This window comes from Gorilla gorilla, chromosome 1 (assembly GCF_029281585.2).
Source record: "Gorilla gorilla gorilla isolate KB3781 chromosome 1, NHGRI_mGorGor1-v2.1_pri, whole genome shotgun sequence".
In the NCBI taxonomy this organism is placed as follows: domain Eukaryota; kingdom Metazoa; phylum Chordata; class Mammalia; order Primates; family Hominidae; genus Gorilla; species Gorilla gorilla.
The window spans coordinates 198,620,168-198,634,418 of NC_073224.2; positions in this window are offsets into that span (position 1 = coordinate 198,620,168).

Consider the following 14,251-nt stretch of genomic DNA (forward strand, 5'->3'; position numbering starts at 1 on the left):
CGCCAACTTTGCCCTTGCACATGCAGTTCTCTGCCTAGAATGCCCTCCCTGCTCCAGCTGTCAGTGGCTGTCAGACTTTTGAATTTCATGGATCAGTTAAAAACTTCAAAAGAAAGTTTGGGGAATGATCGAAGGTTGCCAAGTTTTCATTTCATTAGTAAAGATATTTAAAATATAACTACCATCCTCTAACCACCATCGTTTCATAAAAAGGATGCTTTAATACCAACAAAGTAGGAAGGACATAATCTCAGGATAAAGAGTAATCCTTTACATTGAACACATTTAGCTTTACATAAAACCCATTGTGTTGTCGTTTTTCTCATTTCACCCCATGAACCACTGGAAACTTTGTCACAGATCAGTGTTTCAAACCACGGAATCCTCAGCTCACATTGGGCCTCCTCCAGGAAGCCTACTCCACAGCCTCACCCCGTCACCCCCTAGCTCCCCCCAGCACCAGTCACTGTCTGCGAGACTCTGTTGCACTCTGCACATATAGCCACAATCATTATTGTTTACTAAGGGCCCACCCGGTTAAGCGCTGCCAGGTGCTTAACACGGATTATCCCATTTTATCCTCATCACCCTGAAAGGTGAACATTTTACAGATGAGAAACCATAAGTGGCTTCCCCCAATCCTGCAACCCCTGCTGGAGGCATGATTGCTGGAGGGTGGTGGAAAGAATCTCAAAGACAGATCTGGCTGCTAATCCAGGCTCTCCATCCCTATTTGTATGATTTGGGCAAGTCATTTCACCAATCTGGGTCTCAGTTTTATCATCCATGAAATAGGAACAATAATACCTACTTGGCAACATTGTCCTGAAGGAGTGCATGTAAATCTCCCAAGACAGCATCTGGCACATAGAAGACACTGGAAAATGGGGGTTAGGCCCCCTCCCACATTCCCCGTTCTCCCCTCCCCAAGCCCAGTGACTTTCTCTACACCTCATTCTCCCAATTGTCCGTCTCCCTACCTCTCTCAGGCTCCTGTGTTAAACTCTATTGCTTGTCCCCTCTTCTAAAAGTGGGAGTGGCCCAGGGAACAAGCCTTGGCTCTCTTCTCTCTTCTATCTAGTCTCCCTCACCAGCTGAGCTCATTCTGCCCCATGGCTTTAACTCACTTTTTCTTTCTTTCTTTCTTTCTTTCTTTCTTTCTTTCTTTCTTTCTTTCTTTCTTTCTTTCTTCTTTCTCTTTCTTTCTTTTTTTGTGAGACAGGGTCTTATTCTATCACCCAGGCTGGAGTACAGTCGTGGCTCACTGCAGCCTCAACTTCCCAGCTTAAGCATTCACCCCACCTCAGCTTCTCAAGCAGCTTGGACTACAGGCTGCGCCACCACAGCTGACTAATTTCTATGTTTTGTAGAGATGGGGTCTCACTATGTTGCCCTGGCTGCTCTCAAACTCCTGGGCTCAAATGATCAGCCTCAGCCTCCCAAAGTGCTGGGATTACAGGCATGAGCCACTGCACCTGGCACCCTCTTGGCTCTGAATATCATCTATACATTGACTTTAAAATATAAATCTCCAGTCCTGATCTCTTCCCAGGATCCAAACCTATATATTCCACTGCCTCCTTGACACCTCTCCATATGGCCTCATGGGTCTCCCAAACTTAGTACATATGAAACAGAGACTTGATTCCTCTCACCCCAAACCATTCCTCTACCAGTTGTTCCATCTCAGTAAGTCACACACCATCATGGCCTAGTTGCTCAAGTTGACCAGCCTGGCCAACATGGTGACACTCCATCTCAACTAAAAACATAGTGGGCATGGTGGTGCACACCTGTAGTCCCAGCTACCTGGCTGAGGTAGGAGAATTGTTTGAACCCAGCAGGCGGAGGTTGCAGTGAGCTGAGATCATACCTCTGCACTCCAGTTTGGGTGACAGAGTGAGATTCCGTCTCAAAAATAAATAAATAAATAAAATAAAATAAAATAAAAAATGAAGAAGAAGAAGTGCACTTTCAAAGTGAAGTTGTAAGAAGCTTTGAAGCTTCTTCCCAGGCCTCTTGCAATACTCATACTTGGAGATCCAAGCTGCTATGTAGGAAATCCAACCACCCTGAGGCCGCCATGCTATGAGGGAACCTAAGCTCACCAAGGGGCCACCTGGAGAGAAGAGAAAGATGCCTAGTCAGCCTCCAATTGTTACATATCACAGACACCTTTGAGTCACCCCAGCTGAGGCCCCAGACATCGTGGGGCATAGATTAGCCATCTCCACTGTGGTCTGTCCAAATTCCTGACCCTAGAATCATGAGATATAATAACAACAAATTATTGTTTTAAGCCACTACTTATCAGCATAGTTAGCTATGGAGAACTAAATAAACCAGCAGGAGGATTACTCTAGGCTCGTAAAATTAGTTGGGGTATGTTCTCTCATATATTTTCTGAGAGTTTGTGTATGATTGGTATCATTTATTCCTTAAATATTTGATAGAATTTACCAGTGAAACCATCTGGGTGGGAAATTTTTATATTATAAATTCAATTTCTTTAATAGATATCGTTTTCCAGATTTTCTATTTTCTTTTATGGAATAATCTTCATAAATGCCAATAAATTATATCACTCCCCTTATGAAAGCCCTCAGTGGCTTCCCTTTGCACAAAAAATAAAACCAAAGTCCCTTCCACAACCTATAAGGCTCTTTATGATCTACCTCCTACCTACTTTTCTGATCTCACCTGGAATCACATTTCTAATATTTACAGGGCTGATTCCTTAATATCATTTACTCATTCATCCATTCATTCAGTTTGTTAGTTATTAAGTTAGTTGGTTAGAGATGGGGTCTTGCTCTGTCACCCAGGCTGGAATGTAGTTGCACAATCATAGCTCACTGCAGCCTCAAACTCCTGGGCTCAAGCAATCCTCCTGCCTCAGCCTCCCAAAATGCTGGGACTTAACATCATTTACATTTCAGTCCAGGTGTCACCTCTTTAGGGAAGTCTTTTAGGCCAAGTCAAAATTACCCCCTCAATTGATCTGTTTCATATTATCTATTTAAAAAATTTTATTTCACTTATCATTATCTGACTTTATCTTTATTCTTAGTTAACTCATCTATTATTGATATGTGTTCACCACACCTTTTAGAATTTCAGGTCCATGAAGGCAGGGACCTTGCTGGTCTTACTCATGGTTGTGTGCTAGGAGCCTAAAACATATGGCCATAGATGGCAGTAACTACATATTTGCTAAATCGTTGGCTTGTTGTGCTGGCCCCCAGCCCTGTGATCTTCTGTGATCAGTCCCCAGACATGGTTAGTGTCAGGTAAAGGAACGGGTAGAGTTTCCAGTGGCCACACCTCCACAGTTTTTTTTTTTTTTTTTCTCTCCTACCAGTGTCTGACTTCAGCCTGGCTCTCTTTCCCATCACCAGCAGTTAGGAGGCATCTTCAAGGCCGTTTAGGAGAAGAGATCCAAGTGTAGCACCTGGACACAAAGCTGTGGCTACTCATTCTAGTTCAGAAGCCTCTGAGTCCATGAGTGTCTTTGAATAAATCACTTCCCCTCTGTCTCTCACCTGACACATTGTAGATGCTCAATCATTCTCCAGTGAAGATCACTTTACTGTGAGATGGACCCACATTTATATAGTTCTAACTTACCCCAATACCCTTGTTATAGATGAGGAAACTGAGGCACAGAGAGGCTAAGTAGCTCCACCAATGCCACAGAATAAAAAACTGGAAGTGCTGGAGCTCATAGATTTCCCCCTCAATTTATGATCCCACCAACAAGGGCATCAATTTCAGAAATTAACAGCTGCAAATGATGGCATCAAACCGGACGCCCCAGCAGCCCTCCGAAGTGCATCTCCAATTCAGGTTTATCTTCATTAAGCAAGTAATTCATTACCGGGCAGTAAGCATTCACATCAGAGCGAGAATATTAAAAAAGTAATTATATTTTTTCACAGTGCAGCTTTCTGGGTAAATTGTATGCAAATTGCTGTCTAAATCAGGCTGGCAGATCCCGGGTAGGTCTCGGCACCATTTGGGGGAATATTTGGGAGGTTGGACTAGTCACTCTCTGCCCACTTTAGTGAGTGTCCAGCACAGAGTCTGGCATTGAGACAGAGAAGGTTTAAAAATAATAGCCTCTATTATTTCTTAACTCCATCAAGCCTTGGTTTCCCCATCTGTAAAATGGGGCTTCTCGTAGGACTCAATAAGGGAGTGGAGAGGACAGTCTCCAGCACAGGACCTGCCCGGCATGGATATGGGGGGCAGATGACTTGGGAAATGGCAAGACAACTTCAAGAAGGAACACAGGGTTGTATCAGTGAAGCACTGATACCTATGCCCAGAGAGAGGGTCAGGATAGCTGCTGGGGTAGGGCAGGGGGTGCTGGGGTAGGGCAGCGGGCGCTGGTGAGGGACCAGGAGGCCTGACTTTCTTCTCACCCTGACTCAGCCACTAAGTCATGTGTGACCCTAAGTTCTCTGGGCTATACTTAATGCCCAGCCATCTTTAACAGTGATAATTACCCACCAGGTGCACAGAACCATCACTGCTCCCAGGTCACACTGACCTCTAACCTGTAGGAACTAGAAGGCCCATGCTGGAAAACAGGGGCTTGAAGAGCAAAGGCATCAATCCTCTCAGTTTACTGATGGGAAAAAGAAGCTCAGAGAAAGGCATCAGAGACTCAGAGTCACACGCCAGGTAAGTGATGGAGTCAGAACCAGAAACCCAGGCCAGAGCAGCTCCAACATGCACTGTCAGTACCCGTCTTGCAATGGGCACTTACAGCCTGTGTTGGAAGCTGTTGCACATGTTGGAACATGTTGCACATGTGGCTTTATCTCAGGGTTGGGAAGTGATCCTGGGCTTGGGTCTGAGAGAGGTTATTTCCCAACTGAACCTTAGTTTCTCCACTTGTCAAATGAGGCAGTTGGGAGAGACATCTCTATGGACCCCTCCCATGAGACTTACTAGGTAGGATTTTTAATGACATCCTTTCCCTTCCCCCAGGGCAAAAACTCTGAGGAGAGCCAGGACTGCCCAGAGAACTAGGGGCAGAAGCGTTGGGCCTGGCTGAGGGCATCTATGTGCCAGTTCCCAGCCTTCCTTGCCCACACACTGGCCACCAGCTGGCGGTGATGGTTTAGGAAGATGCACAGTGCCCCCTTGTGATGGGGGCCACCTGCTACAGAGCTCCAACAGCCCAGGTCACAGGGCCAAGGCTACCCCGGAGGCCATTTCCAACAGACCCACACAAAGGTACAGCTCCAGCACACAGAGCTGTTGGGGGCTATGGCTATGTCTGGAGCTACAGTCACTAAAAGTCCAGCCAGGCCTGGTAGCTCACACCTGTAATCCCAGCACTTTGGGAAGTGGGCAGATCACCTGAGGTCGGGAGTTCAAGACCAGCCTGACCAACATAGAGAAACCCCATCTCTACTAAAAATACAAAATTAGCCGGGCGTGGTGGCACATGCCTGTAATCCTAGCTACTTAGGAGGCTGAGGCAGGAGAATCGCTTGAACCCGGGAGGCGGAGGTTGCAGTGAGCCAAGATCGCACCATTGCACTCCAGCCTGGACAACAAGAGAGAAACTCCATCTCAAAAAAAAAAAAAAAAAAGAAAAAAAGTCCAGCTCCATTCAGACTCACACTTGGGTTGGTACACACAGCTACACCCATGGGACATGAAGACAGGAACAGGTGTCCACACCAGCCTGGCCAGATATGGCTATACCTGACCACACGTTGACACACAGACACCCACAACAGCCAGCCACAGTTAAGCTTTGGGTAGTCACCCAGCAGCGGCACACCACAGACACTGCATTACCCCATCACACCCAGACACAGGCCCCTCTGGAAGAACAGGTGCCTCCTCTCTGACCCAGCTCTTGCTCACAAACCTTCACCTGTGCAGACCGTCAGTTCCTCATTCATGGGGCTACTAAAAAAGTCTTCCTGCCATCCGGGGACAGTCAGTTCCCAGGCTACACACAGAAGCACCTGCTTCTGTGCATGTCCAGACACACATTGTGGCTGCTTCTGTATCAGGGAGGCCCTTCTGTTCTCCTGTCTTGCTCAAGCATCACTTTCGAGCATCCAGTCCTGCAGGTGATTTTAGAGACCAATCAAGGCACAGCTCCTGCCTTCTCCCCACCTTGACATCTCTGAGACACAGCCCCAGCAGCAAGCAACCTCGGGCCTCGCAGGCCTCCTCCCACACCCTTCTCTGAGGCTGGGTTTGGGTGGGTTTAGGAATGAGCATGGGCTTGTGGAGCCTTCTTCAGGCTGTGAAACCTTCCCAGGCATTGGGAGTTTCCTTTCTGACTGGTCTTTCTTTAACTTATCTTTCTAGAAGAAATGCAAGGCTCCCCTGGAAGCCTCTCCTGACCATGCCTGGCAGCACCGGCCCCTGGGTACAGCCATGGTCAAGTTTGACCCAGGAGTCAGGAGAACCAGGTCGAAATCCTGGCTCCTATTCTAATTTCCTGGGTGACCCTGGGCCCATCTAGTCTTTTTTCTGGGCCTCAATTTCGTCTTCTGCACCATGGGGGTGGGGCGGGAGGAGAGCACTGAACTGAGCTTGAAAGGACCCTCTAGTCTTATATTTCTCAAGCTGTGCTTTCCCCAAAGACCAGGACTGGTGACTGAGGCGCCAGAGCCAGACCCCACTCCCTGGTCACCTGCTCTGATACTTTCCCCCCACCCTGGGCTGCTGACCACAGACACCCCTGGCAAAGGCAGAGCAGAGCAGTGGAAGGGGCAGCGTCATCGGAATCAGGGACAGCTGCGGGCATACTGTGCTGCTTGAGGGCAGGGTCTGGACCTGCAACTTCTTCAGCAGGGCCTGGTGTGCAGGTGTCACTTAACAAACATTTGCTAAATTGAAACCAATTCACTCCTTCCTAGCTGTGTAGTCTTAAGCAGGCAATTTCGTGTCTCTGAGCTTCACTGTCCTCCAGTGTAAGAGAGAGATACCAGCTCACCCCCAGTTATCCGTAGTCATGAGGATTCCTCAAGACGCTGCATCCTTCCAGAAGGCACTACTCTCGACCCAGCGGGAGCCCCGCCAACAAGTCTCTCTTCCTCCTTCCCCTTCAAGCCTGCGTTCTTACTTGGCTGGCAGAGGAGTGGGACTCCCTAGAGCCCACCGGCCTTGGGGAAGAAGAGCTTGCCACAGGAACGGATGGGAAAGCGGACAGAGGAGGAGCGCGTGTGCCAGCATCCTGGAAATGAGCTTGGCCGGGTTGCGGCAGCCTGCTTCTCACTCTTGCCACACCGAAGGCCCCATAAGGCTCTGAGTAGGCAGCTGGGGTGGGAGGAAAAGAGAGAGGCAAACCCCTTCACCCACAGATACATGCAATCCTAGCCCCAGAGGTAGGGAGTCACCAAGTGTCCACCAAGGGAAAAGATCTGCTCTGTAGCAACCCCTCAGTCCTTCCCAGAGACATTTGCTCAGTGCCTTTTAAAGCTGTGCATTCCCTGGCCAGGGAGCCCTCTCTCTGGCTGAGCTAAGCCTGCTCCCAGGCTGCCTGAGTACATCTGCTCCTTCTGCTCACAACAGCCCAGGACATGCAGACCAGCCAGGTGTCCTGCCCTGGCCTCCACCTCCTAGTCCTCTGCAGGCCAGACAGCAGTGCAGCTGTTACTTCTACCACATGGGTCTGAATCCCTCTCACCCGCTCCGACATGTCCCTGTGTATCTAGGCACATGCACACAGGTACACACACACATGCACTCCTACGGGGCCCCCAGGATCCAGTCCATCCCAGAAGGGCGCAGCCACCCTCCCCGGCACAGGGGCTGCTCCTCCTCCTCTCCTGAGTCTCCACTGCTGCAGGACTGCCTTGGAAGACAGAAAGCAGGGAAAGGTAGGGGGCCCTGGAAGGACACGTCTCCCACTGAGAGCCCTTCCTCTTCCCCACCCCCCGCCTTCTGCCACTTTCCTGTGTCAGGGCCATGCTGATGACACCAGAGAATCCATCAAATGCCACCCCCATGTCAGGTCATGTCACAACATAATTAAAGCATTAGATCTTTGTGATGAAGCCGTTGCCATCAATTCTGAGAGTGACTGATCCAATCTACAGAAAGGGAAAATTTCTCTCCGCCCGCCACAACTGCCGCAGCTGTCTTCCCCTCCCTGAGAAGGGAGACGACGGCGGTGCTTGTTCTATTTAGGGCTCCAGACCTCAGTCTGGGAGGCAGGAACTGAGCCATGTGGGGGGAGGGCTGGCCTTGGGGTGTGTGCCCGTCCTGCCTCTGGGCCACTGGGGAACAGCAGTGCCTGGAGGCCTGGGACTCCTTCAGGCCCAGTCACCGAGCCACTCTGTGACTTTGGGAAAGGCCCTCCCCACCTCTGGATTTCAGTGACCTCTTCTGTAAATGAAAAATGAGTAGGGGGAGGTATGAAGGGTGGGAGGAATGTGACTTGGTCTTTAATGACCATGGAGGTCAAAGCTGCAGGAGCATGGGGCCAGGTGGCTCAGGTTCCGATCCCAACTAACTGTGCAGCTGTGGTCAAGTGAGTTCTCTTTTCTCCTTCCCCTCACCCACAGGAGGGGAAATTATTCCTGCCTCACAGGGATCTGGGGGAAATTAAAGGAGACAGGGAATGTGAAAGCCTAACAGAAAAGAAATACCCCACCCTCTTGGCATCCCCAGCCCCATGACCTTCAGCTCCTGGCAGGCTCTTGAGCCCCAGATATTGGCCAAGGGCCTGGAGATTTAGGCCTGGCTGTTTTTTTTTTCCTCAGGACTACTAAGTGTGGACACAAAAATACTGGATCTGCAGTGACAGAGGACAGATAGAAGAGATAGCATGGGTAGGAACAGAAGAGTTGTCTGTGTCACTTCTGAGCTGATGTCACCATCAGGAGGTCTAGTGTAGTAGGAAGAGGAGCCAGGCCTATGGGAATGAGAGGTCAGGGCTGACCCAGGAGAAAGGGAAAAGCACTGGGCCAAGACCGTCAGTCTGTGGCTGGCACGGCAGGTGAGAACAGGGCAAGTGGCAGAGCCTCCAATCTGAGGCTGTTGAGGGGAGATGAAGACAAAGGCAGAAGCAGGGAGACAAGAGTGGGGCCATGGCAGTGACCCAGACAAGAGATCATAGTGGCTTGGACTGAGTTTCCTGAGGAGTTGAGAGGTAACTCCAAGGTCTTTGGTGAGAGTCACTGAAGAGTTACTATTTATGGAGCTGCCACTTGTCAAGTTTGAGTCGACTATGGGAGAAAAAGGTTAGGGGTGGGAATCCAGGGTTTGGTTAAAGTCTGAGATACCTTATAGCCATCCAGGTGGAAATGAGCAAACCAATGGATGCGCAGTCTGGAGCTCAGGGCAGAGGTGTGTGCTGAGGAAATGCACCTGAGACTTGAGAGTCACTGGCAGAGAGAGAGTCCCTCAACCATGAGCTTGGAGGAGATCCCCTGGGAAGTGAGGGTAGGCCAAGAGAAGAGGGATAAGGACTGAACCTGTGGCACCGACTGCAACATTAAGAAGGAGGGAGCTGAGGAGGAACCAACAGTAGAGGCTGACAGGGCTTGGTCAGGAAGGGAAGAGAAAAACCAGGCCAGTGCGATGCCCTAGTTGAAAGGGTTCAGGGAGGAGGTGATCATCTGCCTTAAGGATAATGACAGCTCAGGTAAGATGAAGATTTAGAACTGGCTGATAATGACGAGGAGTAAATATTTGTTGAATGAACAAACAGAATAAACTGAAAATCCATCAACAGAACTGGGGCGTTAGATGGAATCTGGAATGGGACCTGGCCACATGGGTAGAGAATAAGGTGATCCCAGTTCAGCAACAGCCAAGGGGCCTTGGGGTCCAGCATCCAGGGCCAGGTTGGGTCCCCTAACCCCCTCCAGCCTCAGGCCAGGCAGGATCAGTCCTGGGAACTAGGGAGGACACCCACTGCTGGTGAGTCAGACAATGATGGCTGTAGAGGGAGGTGGGCCTCAGAGACCAGTGGAGCCTGAAGGTTGAGTCTAGACCACAGCTACAGAGTCAAGAGGCAGAATTTAACTGTCACAAAGCCTGCTGAGATGTGTTCTGTGCCAGGTACTGTGAGAAGTATAGAAGGGAGACTCCAAAGGCATAAAACAAGATCTTTCCCAGAGAGACTCCTGTCTAATGGGGGAAAGACACAGAGGATGGGGAAGTGGAACACACGATAATGGTATCTGCCATCCTTGTAAGATTCCTTTAAGTGCCCTGACAAGCTCTTGGATCCCAGATCCTACCAGGCCCCATGGAAAGAAAATCACCTTATGTCCGAAGGGCTCTTCCTGGCCATCTAGGTTTTAAGTCTCTGGTTTCTGACCTCACTTCTTAATTCTCTTGTTTCTGGCCTGATCTTCTGGACATGACCCTTGGAATCCACTTAAGCGCTGACACTTTAAGGCAGTCATTCAGTTCTTCACACAGGCCCCTAAATGTGGGATACACACTCCAACCAAGCTCCTGGCCAGCATGCTGGACACCCACAGCTTGTTCTGAACCTACCCCCATTGCAGTCCTATCCTGGTCCTGCTTCCATTGTAAGAGTGTATGGCAGACACACCCGACAGCAGTAGCATCACTTAAGCATACCCGGAGAATTACCCCGTGTGGGAGACATACCCGAATGTGTGTTTGGAGTTCTGAGCTAAGGAATCCGGGAGTGGCCAACCCAGTGATTCATTTTTATCTATGAGGAACATCTAAACTCCCAGCCTGTCCCATGGAATGCGGGCCCTACAGGGTACCCAGGCCCTTTGTTTTGGGTTAAATGAAGGTGGCCAGGTGGAGGCTGTTAGGGGGAGGGTGCTAAGGGAAGGTGCTATATAAACTGCATGCTTTTCACAGGCGGTGTGGTTCTCCATCCAACCCACCCTGCTGGTCTTCTCTGTGTGTAAGTTCCCACTAATTAAACCCCATGTCTTGTTGGCTGGCTCTGAGTCTCTTCCTTGGCCTCTTGAACCTGGCGCCATCCCTACTGGATTTAATAAGGGTCTGGCATGATGAGATGTCTCAGGATCCTGGCTTTCTGGGCCACAGAACAAGCTCCACTTCAGGCAACCTCAGCCAATGGACCCCACTCTAGGCAGCTCCTTCAGGCTCAATCTCCAGCCCCCAAATCTGCACCATAGTTGAATCTGAGCTCCTATGCCTTTGGGTCTGCTCTGCCAGGAGCGGGTTCTCCTTTCTGGCCACTTGGCCTCTCAACTCAGCTCTGGGACCCTCCCACTCCCATCCCCTTGAGCAGCACTCCCACCCCGCCTGACCCAGCCCCAAGGCTGGAAGACAGATGGGCTGTGTTCTAGCAGTGCAGGGTGGGGTGGGGGTGGGCAATGGCTGTGAGAGCACAGAAGGCAGAAGAGTTGATTCTAGCCCAGGGGCTCTGAGGCTACTTCCCGAACACAGTGCATTTAGGCTGGTGGGGGCTGGGGGCTGGGGGTTGGGGGGTTGGACAAATGCAGATATCATTGTTGGGGACACAGGAAGCCATCCTGGAGAAGGGGTGAGCATGGGCAAAGGCACAAGGTGCCAGGGAGAGGTCTGCTTGGGAAATGGAGTAGTGAGAAGCCTCTCAGGGAGGAGATGGTGCCAGGGAGAGAAGGCTGGAAAGGAGGTAGGTTACAGCCACCAGCTACAACCTGGAGGCTGCCAAGTGTGGCTTTAAGCAAGAAGCTCCCACCTCCTCCCACTGCCACAGCCAGCCCTGAGACAGACCAGATGCCTAGCAAAGACCTTTTAAGCTGCCCAGGTCTGGTGTTCCTGGCTCAGTAACCCAGTGCCTTCCCTCCAGGAGATAACTCAGTCAGTCTCTGAAGGCCCTTCCAGCTCCCTCAGGTTTAGACAAAGTCTGAGTCTCTGAATAATTTACTGTGGCCTGCATCTCCCTCTTAGCCTAGAGCAAGGGTCATGGAGGTTTGGGGAAAAAAAATGGAATCATCACCTTAAAGATGATCTTGGAAGAAAAATCACATAAGGGAGAGAGGCAGAAGGCCGGGACTCCTGGCTTCTGTCTAGAGAATTGGGCTGGAGGAAGGGAGTCACTGATGGGACAGGGGTTGAGGAAGAGGATACACAGACCTCAGGACACAAAATCTGGACTGGGACAGATCTCCAGGGCATCCAGGTCACTCCTATACAATGCAGGAGTCCCTTCTCGTCCTCTTTACCAAGTGACTATCCAGCATCCCTGTGCACACTTCCACTGACGGGGCACTCACTCTCTTGAAGTTGGCCATCTTATTCTTGGACAGCTCTGCGTTCTCCTAGGTCTAAATCTGCAGTTCCAGTCAAGGTCAGAGCTCTGTGCTCTTAGGCTCCACAGAGACGATTCCATTTCCCCCTTCACACTACAGCCTTGCAGAGATGGGAGAATGGTGACCTTGATGCCTGACCTCTGAGGATTTTCTTTTTTATGAGGCTGCTGAACCAGCTCGGGGCCATCCATCGGGCTCATAGTCAAGTCTCGCATCTTGGGTCACCACCTGGAGGGTGTGCAGAGTGGTGTCTGTGCCTGTGTGCCTATATGTATTTGTGCCTTGCACTCCATGCACACTTGTGGCTGGGGAGTTGCAGGTGTGCAGACTAGCTCTGTATCTTGGTGCAGGAAAAGCATGACTTCATATGAGCCTGGGCTGTGGCCATGTGTGAGTGAGCACATGGCCATGTGTGATTATTTATGAAGGTGACTGTGTGTGGGTAAGAGAGCGCATGACAGTCTGTGAGTGAAGGGCTGTGTGTATATGACAAACGGTCATCACAAGTGTGAGTGTGCAAGTGTGATTTTGCACATGAAGGACTTGCCATACGTGGATATGACCAGCCAGGTATGTGTGCGTTTTTGACACTGATTAGATTGTCTCTGAGTGTCTGGTTGTGACTGTGTGTGAAGAGTATATGTGTGACAGATTGCAATTTAATGCATATGTGAGACTGTGTTTGTGACAGATTGTAATTTAATGCGCGTGTGAGACTGGCTGAGGCCACGAGTGTGTGAGAGACTGGTTGCATGCGTGACTGTGCACCGGTGTGTGAGGATGTGACTGCGTGTACGTGCTTGGATATATCGGTGTAGCTGTGTGTCGGCTAATGGCTGTGTGTGCTTCTGAGGCGCCGTGTGTGTGATGATGCAATGCATGATTGAGACTCCAGTGTGTGTGTGTGTGTGTGTGTGTGTTTATGAATGGCAGTAGTTAAGTGCAAATAAAGGTGCCTGTGATTGGAGGTGGAGGTGGGAAGGGTGAGGACGGTGCAGGATAAAAAGGGGACTCGCTCGAAAAGGTCTCCCCAACCCCATTTTAATCAGAAACAGAGCAGCTGTTAGTCTGAATAGACACTGCACAACGGCAGACGTCTTAATCTCTTCTGCATTGTGATTCACTCGGCGAAGCCCTATTACTCAGCTTTTGATAGGAGCTTACTTGTCTCAAGTGTTTTCATTATTGCCCTAATACTATCTATTAACATACTGGAGGGAGCTCGCTGCTGTCTGGAGCTGGCATCACTGGGCTTTTAAAGATTATGGGCCTTGCAAATACATAACATTTTACTGCCTTGCAGACGTAATTCATTTGGGGTGGGGGGTAGCTCACGTAAATAGATAGGTAAATAGATAACCAAGTGGGAGAGAGAGGGCGCTGGAGGGAGAAAGAGAATCTAGGATTCAAACGCGGCTGGCGTCTCTAGCTCAAATAATCGCCTTTTGGGAGGAGGGGCCAGACAGACATCTGTCTCACTGGGGGCAATTCTAGCCTCAAGTCCTTCAACCCTGAGTATCCTGGGGTGGAGGCACAGCCTGATCCCACTCAAGAAGTAAGACCCTGGGCTTCTCTAAGGGGTGCTCAGAAGTGCAAACTGGAGCAAGATGCAGGGAAGATCATGGGATCAGGAGTCCAGGGGCCCATGTTCCAACCCCAGTTCTGCAGCTGAGTTGCTGGATGACCTTTGTTCCCATAGCTTAACTGCAACACAAGAGTCTGAATTCGATGATCTAAAAAGCCAGCTCCAAAGTTCTCAGTTCTGGTCCCAGCAGGTGCTTGAATCACAATGATCAGGTTAACTCCATCAACCTGGAATCCTGAGGAAGAAATAGCTGAAGCTATGGCGTCTCCAACATCTCAGAACTGGCAAAAAGCAAGAGTCATCTAGTCTAACCACCACCTCCCTTTAGCATTCCTGTCGTGTGAGAGCAGACCTATAGTGACAGGAATCTCACTGCTTTCTTTTCCTTTTTACAACATATATTTCCTTGAAATAACAGAGACATGAA